Source organism: Ambystoma mexicanum, chromosome 2p (assembly GCF_040938575.1).
Source record: "Ambystoma mexicanum isolate Mex_15411 chromosome 2p, UKY_AmexF1_1, whole genome shotgun sequence".
NCBI classification, from domain to species: domain Eukaryota; kingdom Metazoa; phylum Chordata; class Amphibia; order Caudata; family Ambystomatidae; genus Ambystoma; species Ambystoma mexicanum.
Window position 1 is genome coordinate 656,680,976 of NC_090923.1, and position 16,596 is coordinate 656,697,571.

The window sequence follows — 16,596 nt, forward strand, 5'->3', positions numbered from 1 at the left end:
GAGCCCGGAAGAGGGGGATCCATGGGTGAAAGTGTATCACTCAGTTTACCAATATAAAGGAACCTTGTTATTTGGAACACATCAGGTCCTCTGAGGCAAGAGACTTTTTTGTAGAAAAGAGACAACCACCAACTTTCCTGATTGCAGAGAGCGAACTGTAGTCTTGTGCTGGGAAAGGTCAAATGTGTGCTGTGCCTTGAAGTCCCGCCTGGTCCCGTACTCAAAACGTGGGGAAGGGAGACCCCCAGGTACCACATACCGACTCATTTGTGAGCACTTTTCTTTATTGCGATCCCTATCCCACACCCTTTTGTGTATTTAGTTGTAAGAATTACCAATAGGTTTTTTAGGTAGTTCATTTGACCAGACGCCACTAGGGCTGCCTTATTATCATTTGATGGTTGTAGCGTGCTCCCATTTTAGATTTAGGTTTAAATTAGACGTTTCTCCAACCAGTATATACAGTTTAATAAACAACCTTAAACTGTGATCACTTGTGTCTGTTTTTACTGTTGCCACCATGAGTGCCTTACAGTGTCCAGTATTATGTTTCATCGATCACACGTGCTATGGTAAGTTTCCATAAATGCTTCTTTATTTTCTAGCCTTACAGCAGCCCCAAGCTTCTCCAGAAATTATAACAGTTCCTTCTCCCTTTTCAAACCACACATTCCACCCTAGAACTGCCTGATGCAGGATGGCTCTAGCTCATGCATCATCTACTATATAAGGCTAACGTGCAAGGACATTGCTGAACTATGTACAGTCCCCACATAGCTATGTACATGCCCATTACCAATACATAGTGGATGGTCCATCCTGTTGATGACCCAACCTAATACATGCATATATGTAGAAAAGTTCATTTCAGCCAAGTCACATTCCACAACGCTACCTAGTAGCCATCGCTGGAAGTTCACCTACAGTTCTGAGCCGCAACAGCATGGTGTTGAGGGTATGCAAATGAACTCAAATGCAAATCTTTTTCTCCAAGCATTGTGGAATGTGCGACTTGGCTAAAATGAAATGTTCTATAACATTTCAGGTGTACTTTTTTTTTGTAAACGTATGCACACACACCCATCTCACCCCCTTACCCCACCCCTTCCCTTTCAAGGTGTGGAACTTCGAACACAAAAGACAAAATAAGAAAATAATTTTATTCAACATCGACTTCAGCAACGCGATTAGACGCAATTGTCATTGTCCCCAACCACAGCCACTCTCTGTTTACTCCACCCTCTCTCCCTTACTAAGTAAAACAGGGTTTCCTAAATCCCTCAAAACCTTCAAAGGAGTTAAACATTTTTACAAGCCCTTTATCCACTCTCCTACCCTTCTTAACCTTGACCTTCATACCCTCTCAACACACATTCCCTCACACAATTCTTCTCATCATACCTCTCCTTTGACCTCCTCCGAGAGTCCAGTATCTTGTGGTGCAAAACCCCCACCTGCACTTCTTCCTGAGCACTAACAAATGTCTTCATTCAGCCCAGGTGCAACCTGGAATTCGGTACTCTTTATCTCAATGCTTCAAACGGAGAGATTCCAGTTACCTGATGTGTGCCAATTCTGTACAGCACCACACGCTCCATAACAGCATTTCCCAATCTCCCCCGAAGCAATGGCAATCCTAAACACTTCCATCCGTGTCCCGTTAAACCTTCTCCACAGTGGTATTTCCCTTAGGGTTGTACAATGCTGTTATAGAATGTCCAATGCCATTATCCTCCAATAACGCCTCCATCTCCCTCCCCACAAACTGGGGATCATTGTCCGACACCATCTTCCTGGGAAACCCCTCTCTCCAAAACACAGACTCCACAAGTTGTATAATTCTGCGAGAACTAACATCCCTCACAATGCACACTTCTGGCCACTTAGATAACAAGTCTACCAGAACAATCAGATATGCGTTTTGGGTTCCCCCCGACAGATCGGGACCCAAAATGTCCATGGCCACCACATCCCAGACTGAACTAGGAGGCTCCACTATCCTCATGGGAGGCACTCTGTTAACTAACACCTTATCACTGTCCTTACAGAACCCATATTCCTACAAAAACATCTCCATATCATGTTCGATACCCGGCCACCAAATAGCTTGATGTATCAGACCCTTTGTTTTACTAAGACCAAAATGTCGTTCATGGGCAACCCCAGTACAAGTTCCTCGTACCTTCTCGCACAACCACCCGCTCATTCAGAGACAGTATACCCTTCTCAATGCTTGCCTTACCTTCTTGAATCCCTTAAGATCTTCATCAAGCTCATCTCAAGGCATAAATTAGTTTTCAAAAATTGATTAGCAAAGTTTGCCAATTAAATTTTTCTTGATTAGCAAACAACCCCATTTGATTAGCAATTTTGTACTAATGTTTTTAATGCCACCAGAAGATACTTGTACCCAAGTTATAAAATGGGCAACAATATGCAGTTTTGTATACCATTGTAGTAAGACATTAGCGAGATAAGTCAGGTCTTGCAAATTCATTCTGTAAAATGGTGCATGTCACCACATTCCCACTTTAGTTTGGCACACTGCTGCCGCCCAGACGCCAGCCATGCACAGTGAAACCTATCTGACATTTACTGCAAACAAAGTAAAGTTTAAATAAAAGTTTCCAACATCCCCTGCAAATGGTACTTGCCCTTCCTAAAATCTACTCGACTATGCTAGTGGCCAAAAATACTTTGAGCCCTGGATGAGTGTCTTTTAAAAAAGATTAGCTACATGAATGGACACAAATAAATAGATATGGTAAAAAGGCTCTTAAAACAGTGGCCAGCTCTCTCTACTGCAGGTGCAAATATATAATGCAATCATCATCATAGAGCAAAGTGAGCCCTGAAGGCCACATATAGTGTACCTGTTTTGCAGTAGGTCTGTAGATGTAGAGACTGGATACTTTAAGTAAATATCAGTTAGCTTTGTGTAGTAATTATGTAAAAGACTAAGCAGAGTGGATGCCATAGCAGGCAGAGAACTGGGCAAACTAGGAGAATAGCAGCCATCTCACTTTCAGGGTAGCAGGTATAAACCAACATGGCAAGATAGAATGTCAAGGAGTATGGTATCAGCTTATGGGTTTAGCACCAGTTGCAAGCTGTATGTAACTAGCAGGCCACAGGACTGGGTTTGCCGTCAAAGCATTTGGCCGCGTGGTCATGTACATTTTCAAAAGGGTCCACTCGTCAATATGATACATCTTCCCCAACAAAATGAAATATAGTTGTCACTGAGATTTAGATGCACTTCACTTTAAAGCATGGAGACAATGTAGTGTTTTACAGTAGCAATACTGTAATTATGCATTATCTAACCTATTACATTTTTAGAAAAGGAATTGAAAGCCTTTTAAAAAAATAAATAACTAACATAGTGGTCTTTGGAAGACAGGATACAGTTAGCTTAATAACAGTATTATCCCGATTATTTCTGGTTTGCAATTATTTGAAAAATAAAATATGCGTAGCACTCCCACACAGGCCTTTTGGCACATGAGTGAAGGGGATGATTACTGCTGCGCTCTCTCTCCATTAGCCCCTTTGAACTTGCAGTGAACAGAGAAAAGAGGGTGAAGAGAGCTCTGAAGGCAAGAGAGGAATGCAGGGCAAGCTGTGCTTTCATTGAAAAAGGTAACTTAAATAGCTAACTTTGCTACACAAGTGCCAATTTAATTAGCAAACCTACAGAATTGCATAGCAAATTGCTCCGCAACACTGCTTATTTTATGCCATGCATCTTTAGACCACCCTGCCTCAACATACTTGCTCACCACCTTGTATGTTGTAGCTTTCTCACATTCCTGCCTCCAGTCACCTTCCTTGGCAACTTTACAGTTAACAAAACCCTTTCCTCCCTCCTCACATTTCATATTGCAGTCTTCCTTTATGGGATTGAGAGAAGGCATCAGCTATGACATTTAACTCATCTTTCACATGTCTCACTTCCATGTCCAAACCCCTGCATTAAGGATATCCCTCCTGACAATCCTCCTTGAAATTCCATCAAACCACTTCCTGTTAAAGATGCCCACCAATGGCGTGTGATCCGTCACCACAACACATTTCCTTCCCCAAACAAATTGGCAGAATTGTTTTTAATTCCCCACACACAAGCCAGAGCTTCCCTCTCAACAACAGAATACCGCCTCTCTTGCTAACTCCAGGACACGTGATGCAAAGGCCACTGTATGAAATATGTGACCTCTCCTCTGCATCAATACACATCCAAGTCAACTCTCTCTTGCATCAGTTTATAAGTGTACCTCCCAATCATCATCGTCAAATCGCTTCAAGATGGGTGCATTCCCCAAACAATCCCTTATGTCTTCAAACTCTGCTCCACACTTCCCACACCAATCAAATCTCACACCTTTCTTAACAAGGGTCCTCATTGTTTTCGTCCTCTGTCACATTTTTTACGAACTTCACATTAAAATTCAACTAACCCCAGATACGAGACCAACTCTTTTTTATACCCTGGAACCTTCTGCTTTCTGATTGCTTCTAAAAAGGTCGCATATTTGGGTTTCACGCCTTCCACAGACAACTCATGTCCCAAATATTGCACTCTCTACTCTGAATTTACATTTATCAACAGATGAAATTGTTCACTTTTCTTTCTGATCACACACAGATGGTGTCCTTTCCTCCGTTCACTTCTTCTATGGCGATTGACTGTGGAGTTCCACGGGGCTTGGCTCCTTCTCCATTGCTTTTTAATTTATATATGGTCGCACTGGTCAAACTTATTTCTAGTTTTGGTGTGCACTTTTTCACATACGCAGACGACACCCAGATTCTCTTCCGTTTAAACACCCCTAAGGAAAATCCTCCCCAACTACTGAGAGATTGCCTCTCAGCAGTAGGGACATGGATGGCCAACAATTGGCTCAAGTTATACTGAGAGAAGACTGAGATATTGTTAGTTGGCCAGGCTTCTGTTGGCCCCTGCTGGACCTAAGAGTACTGCCTAGCATGTCTTGGTTCCGGTCCCAAACCCTCTGCTGTAGTCCAGAGCCTAAGCATAAAAGTCATGTCCTCTGGCTCTAGAGAGGTGCAGATATCTTCAGTGCGTCAAACTGGCTTTGACAAACTGAAAGTTCTGAAGAAGGTTCTTCCCTTTCTCTCTAGCGAAGCCAGGGAGAAAATTCTAACTGCCTCTATCATGGCATCAATAGACCACTGCAACCAAGTCTATCTTGGTCAGCCAGTGGTGCTACTGGAGCGCCTTCAGATTCTGCAGAATGCAGTGGCCAGGGTCACACTTAATGCTCCCAGAATGTCTCACTCCTGTGATCTTCTTCAGCGCCTTGACTGGATGAATTTTATGATTTTGTGTATTGTTCACCGTGCTATTCATTCTGCTGGGGCTGAATTTCTTCAATCAAAACAGTCTCTCTTCCAACCTAACAGATCTCTTGGCTCATCCAATCAGTTTCTGTTGTCTGTCCCCCGTTTTCAAAGCGCTCATGCGGGGGGCAGATCCTTCTCTGCGCTGGCTCCATCCTTGTGGAATGCCCTCCCTTACCATGTACCTGCCATCCATGTTCTAGCCATCTTTCGTAAACAGCTAAAAACAGCGCAGTTTTAAATGTCAGCTGCCTCCTCACTCTCTCTGGTTTCCTAGTGCCTTGATGCCACCAGGCCTTTGCTGCACTTTACAAATACGATTACATTACATAGCGAAACCCGCTTCTGCTATTTTTCTTAACTCCTTCAGTTGCTCATCATGCTCTTCCAAGCTCTTCACCCACACCAATAGGTCATCTTGATAACAACACGTGCCTGCAAGTCCTTTGAGCAACATGCTCAAGAGCCTTTGGAATACACTTGACGAAGACACCAATCCAATGGGCATCCTCCGACAGCGGTATAACCCAAATGGTGTTATAAATACAGTTAAGTCCATCAGTATGGAACTTAACCTGATGGTAAGCTGCCTTCAGGTCAAGGGTAGAAAAAAAAAATGATATATAATAATTTCGCATTTATATAGCGCTACGAACCCTCAGGTATCTGAGCGCTGCTTATTATTACCCACGGTGTGTGGTGCTCATTTATCGATTTCAGAAAGATGAAAGGCGGGATTCGAACCTCCATTAGCAAGCTCTGCACAGATGTCAAAGCAAGCGCTCTACTCGCTATGCCACTTAACCGGCTCCTCCAATTTTAATCAGCAAATCATCAATTTTGGCAAGTGGAATCATGACTGGCATCACATTTCCATTAAGTCCTCTGAGATCAATGCATAATCTTACCATTCGGTTTGCGTACGGTCACAATCGGAGTTACCCATTCAGCCGCATCTGCTTCCTCTAGGATTCTCTCATTCATCATACGCTTCAGTTCATTTTCCATATACATTTGCAAAGCAAGGGGTATGGTATGAGCTCTCGATCTAACAGGCAGAGCCCCTGGCTTAAGTCTTATCAGGTGGACAAACACTTGGCATCACATCCTTTCAGTAAAAACCTTGAGAAACATCTTCATAACTCCAGTTTACTTGGACAGACGCTACCCCTCCTGAAGCCTTGTGTACAACTACCACCTGTGAGGGACGGTCAGGTTCAAGTCTCAGTCCATGATCAGCCTGGGCATCCCAGGATAATAGATTACCACCCTTCAAAGTTACCCCCACCATGCCGTGAGCACTACTCCTGCCATATCTGAATTGTGCCCAAAAAAACTCCCACAATATTAAATGGGGACATCCCCATTCGCATGCGCGCACTAGGGATGTAACGGTATTACGGTATACTGTTAAAGATACCGTGAACCACTTAATTGAACAATAATAACCGTCACATTGTTTATACCGGTATACCGTTCATACCGTTAAGTGTGCTTTTCAATCTGATTTGGAAAGGCTGCAGTAAGCAAGTGCTGCGCAGTCTTGGTCTTGCACTGTTGGATGTGCCGTCTGCCAAGTAGTTTCAGTTTGAGCAGTTTTTAATGCCATTCCATAAACCACACGTGCCTGACACAAAATCAATATGTTAGCAATAGGAAGAATAAATACAGTGGCAAGAAGGAAAAGGGTTTACTTTTTTTTTTTAAAGCGCTCACACAGCCCGCGGGCATCGAGGCGCTGTTAAAGAAATTGTTTTTGTCTTAGTTGCGTATTTATAACACGCTTAAACACCCAGAGGTTTCTAAGCGCCGACCTGGAGATCGAACCTGTGTTGCTTCGTGTCGTCTTGCTTCCAAGGCACGCACATTGCCGCTGAGCTATCCTCCCGGGACTTTGGGTTGGCGGCTTTGGGGTTTATATATTTATAATGGATAATGTCTTCTAAACATATGACAATGGGGGATTTCCCTGGTTCTATCATTGAATTTACATGTAATAAGTCACACTGTGAAATTTACCCATCTCTGTGGGTATTCCCTGCTGCCATACCAAAGGGTAACATGTCTGTGATTACTGAACACCTTTTGGCCCGGAAGTAAATTAAAGGCTGTAACGTAAAGAGAGAGTGCGTGTGCGTGTGTATGCGCACAAGCGTATACTACCATCAGACTCCATTGATCTGTGGCATGCAGGTTATCAAGATGGCAACATATTCATCTGCACCAGTAGCCAGTGGGAGAGCTAAAAGCCTAAATGACCACTTAAAAAAGCTATTCAGTTTGCTTTGCCAGTCGCAGCAGGGCTCCCCTCCTCCTCTCCACACGTGTGTTTCTGTTTGGTGGAAGCAAGGGGTGGCATTTCAGTGATAAGTATGTTGAAAAGCCCAATTCTGGCCCTGGGTGCCTGGTTTTGTTTGTGATGATAAATCTGACAATTTATGACCTTTTAGAAAATATTTGTTAAGATTAATTTACTCCACCTGCTATACCGCGATAACCATGATATACCGTCGTTTGGCAAGAAGGTTATTGTACCGTCATAAAACTAATACCGTGACACCCCTAGCGCGCACACACTAGCTTCCTGCAAATCACAAGAATTAAACCATTCACTCCACGTCTCCATGTTCACCAGGGTGTAATTTCCTCCACTATTTATCAATAGCTTTACAGGCACTGCATTCACTGTTATTTCTGCATGCGGTTTAACTCATTTGGGCATGGCGTTCCGGCAGCGTTTACCACGCAAACTTCCTCTCCGCTACTCCCATCATCCTGCCAAAATGTCATGCTATCCTGGACCATTTTAGCACTTCCACGCAACAGCGAGATATGTGGCCCCTTCATCCACAGTCCTTGCATGTCACATGGTGCGCAAAGCATTGCTCATCACTAGCTAAGATCAGGGTTTCCGCATCTGTAGCATCTCTTAATAAATGTCTTCCCGTCCATTTTTTGTTTGAAGTCCACCTTCTTCTTCTTCATCAGTTTTGCTTCTTCTTTATGTCCCTGCCGTTTACGTGCTTTGACTTGCTCAACAAGGTTTGGACTAACCAGGACAGTTTATCGGGTTCTGCATCTAAAGCCTTTGTGCACTTCTCTGTCTGCCCCACCATTTTCATGATTTCAATCCACATCACTGGCCCCCCCTCGCCACAGAGTGTCCCCTCACTTTGTGATCCACACATTTTATCATTAGCTGGTCCCTAATGTGCTCATCCTTTCCATGGCTATAGTCGCAATTGATAGCCAAATCACAAAGAATGGTAATACATTCCTCAATTGAGTGTCCTATTTCTGGTCCCCGATGGCGAAGTGGTATCTGGCCCAGAATGCATTCTCCTTGACAGTGAAGTGCTTGTCCAGCTTCATTAGAGTTTGCTCAAAAGTAGATAAATCCTCTGTCTCCAGGGACTGCAAGTCAGGCAACTTCTTGAATAGCGTTTGGCCTTCTTGACCCAGGCAATGATAAAGAAGTGAGTCCTTCGATCTACACCAAAGTTGCTGCCATAGACCCCAAGCAGATATCTCATGAAGCCCTCTTTCCAGTCTGCCCACTTGACCGTTGGTTCACCTGGATGGGCTAAGAACAACGCAGGCCCTGGAACATTGATTGTACACATTGCATTCCAGATGAACAACAATGACGGGTCCCCTGCAATAGACTCAGCTTGCCCAGTATACACTGCTTGCACAGTCTTAAATGTAATTCGCACCTGCACACCTTACAATGTAAATTGCCAACCCTTAGTAAGTCTGATGCAGATCATATCATTATTGTATTGTTTATTTATATAGTGCCTATACACAGGCAAGTGTTTCAAAGCGCTCAAGGAGGGTGGGAACACAGGGAAAAAACAACAGTCGCTCAGAGCCCTTGAAAACCCGAGACGATAATGGTCTGCAAAGGCAGAGTAAGTGCATAAAATACATTTAACAGTATGGGATATAGCAAATAGGCTGGATGGCGATTCTGCAATTTTAAACAGTACAATTAGGGGTGAAGACAGGGGAGAAACAGACAGACCATCCTCAGGCGTGGTGCGTACGGATCAAGCAAGTGCACAGAGGGTCACAGGGAGGGGAGGATCAGGTGCACCCGGTCGGTTGACACTGGGGTAAGTGCAGAGAGAGCCACACTATTTGGTTAATTTCTCAGTGCGTTGAGTGTGGTTGGGGTGAAGGGCCCTGAGGAAAATGCGAGAGAGGACATGCAGGGGTGCCGGGGACCAGTGAGACTCTGAGGTACACCAGGACGCCAGTCAGCATGCTGCAAGGAGTAGGAAGGAGAGAGGGAAAGGACAGGGAGCTAGGTTAGCAGGGTAGAGGGAGAGAGAAGGAAGAGGATGGTCTTGAGGAGTTACTGGAATTTCAGGAGATCGAGCTCAAGACATAGGGCGGCAGGCAGGCTATTCCAGAGGGAGGCACCTGCTGAGGATAAGGATCTCCCACCAAAGCTCTGCTTGGAGAACCTGCTCACTCGCAGAAGGTTGGAGGTAGATGAGCGCAGGGCTTGTGAGGGACAGTATTTAGGTAGGCAGCGTCGAAGGTAGGTGGGTCCCAGGCCCCAGAAAGCCTTGTGAACAATGCACAGGATCTTGAATTTAATCCTTGCAGCCACGGGGAGCCAGTGGAGGGATTTCGGTGCTGGAGAGATGCAGTCCCTGGGCTTGAGGCCAAGACCAAGTCTCATGGTGCTGTTCGGGATGAGTTGCAGAGGGCACAGGGCAGAAAAAGGGAGGTTGAGGAAGAGGCTATTGCAATAGTCCGGCCTGGAGAGAACCAGGGCTCTGGAGACAGTGAGAAAGGGTAGAGTACCTCTGAGAAGACGTATCTGATAGACTTTTTAGAGATGTCTGAAATGTGAGAGGAGGAGGAGAGAGTGGAATCAAAAGACCCTTAGGCTTCTTGCTTCACAGGAGGGTGCAAGTGCAGGGCCAAGGGAGGCCGGCCAGAGTGAAAGCGGGAAAGTGGGAGCAAGGGTCCCAATGTGAACAATCTCAGTCTTTGTGGTCATTGAGGCAGAGGTTGTTTGCAGCACACCATGACTGAATAGCGGACAGTCAGATAAGAGCGAGGAGGAGGAGGCGGCTGAGGGTATCCTGAAAGATAGTTGTGCGTTATCCACATAGCACTGGAAGTTAGAGGTGAAGGTAGCAATCATCCGTGCCAGGGCAGCCATATAGACGTTGAAGAACCAAGGGGATAGGTTAGATCCCCGGGGAACGCCACAAGTTGAGAGGGTGACAGTAGAGTGAAAGGCTCCGAGTTCCACCTGGGATGGGCGGTCGGAAAGGAAGGAGGTTAACCACGCCAGAGCCTGACCTGTGATTCCCTTGGTGTCAGAGACGTGCGATCAGGCTGTTGTGGTTAACCATGTCGAAGGCAGAGGAGAGGTCAAAGAGAATGAGGACAGATGGGGCGTTAGTGTCAAGATTTGAGAGCAGGTCTTCACAGGTGTTCAGAAGAGCAGTTTCCGTGCCTCTGGATGCTCTAAAGCCAGATTGATGATCATCTAAGCACAAAATAGATTCAGTGCGTAGAGTCAGTTGAGAGATAGTCAGTTTCTCCAGGAGTTTGCCCAGGAAGGGAGTGATGGAGATAAGGCGGTAGTTTGCCGGAATGGAGGGGTCGGCATAGTGCTTTTTGAGCAGAGGGTGCACAAGGGAGTGCTTCAGTGCAGTTGGGAAAACTCGAGTGGAGAAGGAGAGATAGCAGAGATCAGTCAAAGCTGGGGCGAGGGAGTTGATATTGTCTTTAATGGTTTTTGAGGGGCAGTTGCCCACCTGTTAAGATGAAGCCTTCATAGATTAGACCGGTCTGGTAATGGCGTCTGGTGTGACAGGTGAGCAAGAAAACAGGTTAAGTGGAGGGGGGGCCAAGGGAGGCTCCGGTGTTAAGTGTTTGCTGTGGTGTGGAAGAGATGGTGGAAAGGATGTCTTGGGTTTTTGTGGTGAACTTTGCAGCCAGTGCTGAGCAAAGGTCCTGGGTGGGTGTGACAGAAGATGCAGCTGCAGGATTGGCCAGCTTCTTGCAGACTTTGAAGAGTTAGGCTTTGTTTGATGCCGCAGAGATGCAGGCTTGTGCGGATGCAGAGTCGATAATGCCTTTGAAGGTGGCGGCAGGCCAGTTTGTCAGATGGATCGCCCAACACATTCCATTTCCCCTCAGCTGCCCCATACTTGCGTTTAAGGGCAGCCAGGTCGGAGTAGTACTAAGAGTTGCACTTTTTGGAAGGCTTCAGTCAGACCCTCATGACAGGGGCAAGAGTGTCAAGGGTGTTGGAGATGGAGAGATTGACGTGAGCAAGGGCTGTGTCAGGGTGGGAGTCAGTCGAGGGAGTAAGTGGAGGAGAGGGTATCAGGTAATAAGGTAATAAAATCACTGCAAAAATGTTGCCAGTAAAAATAAATAAATAAAATAAAAAATGAATTGCGGCAAAAATGCTGTGGTTTGACCCTGTAAAGGTGTACCCCATTATACCCTTTAAGGGGAGCGGGAGTTGCAGGGGGTCCCCCCTTCCCTTAAAGGGTATAATGGGTCCTGGGGTTGCGGGGGTGTCCCCCGCATCCTTTACATGATTGTGGCGGCAAAACCACAGCATTTTTGCCGCAATATTTTATAAACAGAGCCATTTTTGCCATGATTTTAAGACATGGAACCGAGGAGAGTAGGAGGCGACAAAAGCAGTCATTGTCATTTTATTCATGGGTCTGGTAACTTTGAAGCCCAGAGGCTGTGCCGGACGTATTGCTGCCAGAGGAGAGCTTAAGGTGTGTAGAGAGAACAGAGTGGTCAGTCCAAGAAAGGGAGGTAGTGAGAGAGGGATGCCAGTTGAGATGAGAGCATCCGAGGTGTGGCCCGCAGTGTGCGTGGGGTCAGAGGGAAGGATAGAAAGGACTTGAGAGTTGCAAAGGTTGTGGAATGGACCCGAGGAGTAAGGAGAGTCCAGACGGATGTTCACATCACCCATCAGAAGGAGTTGCGAGGAGGAGGAGAGCAGGGTGGAGACCAGGTCAGCCCATTCCGAGAGGAAGAGATTGGACTGGCCTGGTGGCCGATAGAAGGTGGCCATATTGAGCGAAGATTTTGGGTATAGTGAGAGTCTGCACACTAGGCACTCGAAGGAGGAGTAGGCCCGAGTAGGGATGATGGACACAGGTATCCATTCGGGGAAGATAAGCGCCACTCCCCCACCTGTCCTCTTAGACCTGGGTGCAGAGACGATTTTGTAGCTTTCAGGGAGGAGCGTGTCAAAGCTTGCGACAGAGCTCTCCTTGAAACAAGACTCAGTGATGGCGAGCACAGTGAGATTCATGAGTTCGAGGAGGTTGCAGATGGCAGTCGAGTGTTTGACGGCAGAGCGAGTGTTGAGAGTGGCAATGTGGAGCAGCTTACCAACTTTAAGGGTCTTCCTTGGGGGGGGGGGTGGTCCCCCCAGACAGGGTCAGGGGGATAGTGGAGGATGGCGAAAGAGCCAAGTTCAACAAGAGAGCCGGGACAGTATGGCAAAGCAGGGGTGCCCGCACAAAGGAGGAAGAAGGCACAGAAGGCAAGGGAGCCTGTGCAGAGGAGGAGGAAGGCACAGAAGGCAAGGGAGCGGTGAGATTGGAGAGGTGAGGGAGGAGCCTGTCGAAGAGAATAAGGTAGGTTTGAGGGCCCAGAACCATGATGATTCCATTTAGATAAACATTAATGATGACTATGGAAATGGCGAAGAGGTCAAGGAGAACCTCCCAGCGAGTGCCACCATTAATGGGAGAAGATACAATAGGAGAGAGAAAGACGTCCATGTAGCGCGCCCATCGGTTAGGTGAGTTAACAAAGAAGAAGAGGAGGAGGAGGAGGAGGAGGATGTCAGCGATAACCTCTCTGGAGGAAGCCGTGACATAGATGTCTGCAATGGGAAGGCCCGGGTTGGAGGCCAGAGTGGCCTTCTTAAGTTTCATCCGGACATATTTAGCAATAGGAGAAGGATAGGAGATAGTGAAGCAAGCAGTTGGAGAGGATAGGAGATATAGATAGCGACATGGTTGGCTGCAGCAAAGGGGGTGGGGGAGATACTTAGCAGTCAGAAGCACAGATGCACACTTGGAGGTAGGGAGAGGTGGAGGGCACAAGGGAGGAGGGGGAGACAGAGGGATCCATGCCAGCTAATGAGGAACACAGCAGCCACAAGGCACCACTAAATTAGATTTTCAGAAGGACAGGAGAAATACATGCAGAACTAGGCAGGCTAAGGTAGTGGAAGTTCACAGGAGGTGAAGTGAGGGTCGAACAGTTCCATGTGTGAAGGGAGGGGTTGAGAGGATAGATGGGGATCTGACTTTCAAAGAAATGTTAGGTGGGCCATTGTTTACGTGTGTCCTTAGAGCATGGAGTTTTCCTCGGCCTCCATGTGCACGTGGGGGGGGAAGAGGTCCCACAGACCCGACCAGGCAAGGGACAGGGGAACAGACAGGGCCTTCGAAAGTGGGCCTTGTAGTAGGGGGCCACCTAAAGCCTGCTGATCCCCAATAGGTCATGGACAAAGTGGTACTAGGTACCAGGATATTATCTGATCACGCACCAGTCACCAGTCTAAATGGACAGGAGAATGCAAAGCCACCTTTGCCCCCGCCAAGCCCCCATAAAAATGATATTACCCAGTTCTTAATGACGTGGCTCTTTGCGACTATACTGCCAAGACGATAGCTAACTATTTCAGCAAAAACTCATAGGGCGCACTGTCAGAAGCAACTGTCCAAGATGCAATAAAGGCAGTCATCCGAGGGGAGTTGAAAGCCCAGACCGCAGCCTACTCCAAGCGTAAAAAGCCAACTAAAGGATATACTAGCAAGCGCAGAACTAGCACATAGAGAAAATGCTCTTCCAAAACACAACAGTGTCTAAAAATGGCCTGAAACAAGCGTGAAGCACACCTAGCAGAGGAAACTGCCCAATCAATAACCAGAACAAAGTAAGGATACCATGCAAAAGGGAATGAAGCAAATAAATAATTGGTGAGGAAGTTAGCTAAAATTAAACATAGAAATGGGGTGGTGGGAATGAAAGACCTGGCAGGGACAATGCAATATACAGAGGGCTCCAAAGACAGATAGTGCAAAATTACTAGTGCAACATTACTGGTGCAACATTACTTAGGGGAGACTATGATGGCCATGGCTCACTCCCAACCGGCGCAGAGGCAATACATAATCGTCCAAGCTTCCGAACCCAACAGACGTATACAGAGAACATTTGGTCTACCCCATCAGTATTGAGAAGGTCGATGTAGTCATCAAAACTAGAGCCCCAAGGCCAAATGAATACATGCATGTATTTCACAAAACATTCAGGGTTGACCTCCTTCAGCTTCTCCCTACATTATTTAACTCATTCCAGCAAGCAGGGAAGTTAACAAGTTAAAGGGGCTACGAGGCTTGGCCGTTAAGGTTTCCCAAAAGAAATAATTGAATACACGCCTAACCCTTTAATGCAACAGAAATATTGTGAAGCAGAACGATCACCGAGTTTAGGATCCCGGGATAGCTCTAATTTTAGAATGTGACTTCATATTCTACACAATTCACATCAAACAAGCTTGCTAGTACCCACATTGCAAGGTTTTGTATGTAGCATATTAAAATTTAGCTCCATCGTATAGCAAGTTGCACACATTATTGCCAGCTACTTGCACAAAATGCCCGCTTTTGCCACCAGACACCAACAACTGGAAAACGTTGCAAGGTATTTAAATAATTTAAGGATGTACTTGGATTATATACCGGACGTTGGCACCATTTGCCAGATGTTGCCATTACATGGCCAGCTACTCACACCATTAGAGATTTTGCTATATTTTGACCAAATATACACATCATTAGCGACAACGTAACTACTTGAAATTAACAACTTAAAAACACGTTTCTCCTTCCTCCCCATATTGGTTTGAAGTACCTTTAAAGGAGTTCAGAAGTGTTAAGCATGTAATTTAACATCAACACTGCATACAAACGCCCCATTTTACTGATCCCTTAACTTTCGTTCACACCCTCTTTCCATTCCCTCCGCGGAGTACTTGGAACAACCTCTGGGAAATTGGTTAATGGCTACATAAGAAACCTACGAGTGTCCTTCATTGGAAAATTAACATAGACAGGCGAGGCGATAAAGAAAATGAATCCCGCTTTGGGACATTGCGGTCTTTGTTATGAGTGATCTTATTACTGAGCGTAATTACTAATCGAAACAAAAGAGGTTGTGTTGAAATTGCAGGGATTTCTTTCATTAGTTTGGTTAGAGATGGCAGTTCTGCGATTGTGACGTGAGCAAGGTTTGAGGGTGCGCAGTAGGGCGCTTCGCCCTGTGCAGAATATTTCCCCAAAACTGCCCTGCTGCCAACCCTCCCAGCAGGCAGACTTACCTCATCTAAATAGAGCAGTATGGAAGGGCCTTGTCATCACGGCCTATACAGGAGCAGCACATGAAGATATACACAAACTTTAGCCCTGCACAACAAGGGAAGTTTGAAGGGGGGAAATAGGAGTCTAATGCGAAAGGAAATCAATGCAGGAAGCATAAAGGGTAGGGTAGTGGCTAGTTTCCCTCAGAGAAAAGGACCTTAACAATGCCGCACCTCCTCTTCATCACGTGGGCTGCACGTTTGTACGTGACTTGGAAGTCACGTGCCTCATCCCGCGCACTTTATCCATTCGTCTTTGCTAGGCGTGGCACAAGAGACTACGCTGCTACTGCGTCGTGGATGAGAGCTGAAGAACACCGTTATTAAGTTACCGCATACTTGGTTGTTATTTCAGTGGAGCAGGACGATTTGGTCTGCCCTGAAGACGGTGTTTTAAGGTGCTATTTTGTGGATTTGTTATTTGCAGGGGCAGGGTTGCACAACGAAACCTAAACCAGGGTTCTAAGTGTACAAAATAAAGTAGTGGACACATGTTCCACATTCTGCGACCCCATGCTCATCCTTCCCACACCCCACCTCCTACGTGGGTACTTCCATTCTTCCACCCTGACCCACAATCGATTGTTTTACAGTAGTAAACACACAACCTTTGAACGAGCACAATTAGTAATTGTCACCCACAGCAAGCAGCCTCCCCTTTGTAGTCACCCACCATCAGCTCTTAAGGGTCCATTCCCAAGTCTATAGCCACACACACACACCCCCATTATCTATAATTCTTCTTCGTTTATAATGTGCTTAATACCAGCAAGTGGTTTCTATAATTATAA

At 46.0% G+C, this 16,596-nt stretch overlaps 1 protein-coding gene across 1 annotated transcript in view; it reads right to left on the bottom strand.

Annotated features, from left to right (window-relative positions):
• The window catches only part of LOC138566655 (ADP-ribosylation factor 6-like), a 73,772-nt gene extending 57,760 nt beyond the window's left edge, over positions 1-16,012 (bottom strand). The window contains exon 1 of the mRNA XM_069644211.1: positions 15,767-16,012. The gene's annotated coding sequence lies outside the window, so the exon portion shown is untranslated. The remainder of the gene's footprint in view (positions 1-15,766) is intronic.
• Positions 16,013-16,596: the final 584 nt, after the last annotated feature.